The sequence below is a fragment of the Colobus angolensis genome, unplaced genomic scaffold (assembly GCF_000951035.1).
Source record: "Colobus angolensis palliatus isolate OR3802 unplaced genomic scaffold, Cang.pa_1.0 Scaffold372, whole genome shotgun sequence".
Lineage (NCBI taxonomy): Eukaryota > Metazoa > Chordata > Mammalia > Primates > Cercopithecidae > Colobus > Colobus angolensis.
This window is the reverse complement of record NW_012117066.1, coordinates 1,678,765-1,679,163: the sequence shown is the minus strand read 5'-3', so window position 1 is coordinate 1,679,163 and position 399 is coordinate 1,678,765.

Sequence of the window (399 nt, the reverse complement as noted above, 5' to 3'; positions counted from 1 at the left end):
TTGCAGTGAGCCAAGATCGCGCCACTGCACTCCAGCCTGGGTAACAGCGAGACTCCGTCTCAAAAAAAAAAAAATAATATATATATATGTAAGTATGTGTGCATAAATAAATTAGCTAAGAGTTGGTCCTAGTCAACATTAACTTATTCTACAGCCACTTACATTGGAACTGTGACCCGAAACCAAGCACAGGGATAGGGATAGGAACCTGGGCCAGGGGACTACCAGGGATAGAGGGAAAGGTGGGCAGGTGGGCCTAGTGACCCCACAGGTGTGAGAAGGCTGGGTCTTTGATGGGCCACAGGAGCACCCAGAAGGCTCAGGCCCAGGCTGGGAAGCAGCTTGTCCTAGTCCTTGGCACCCACAGACAGGCAATATTCAGCAGGTTGTAGGTCTGTA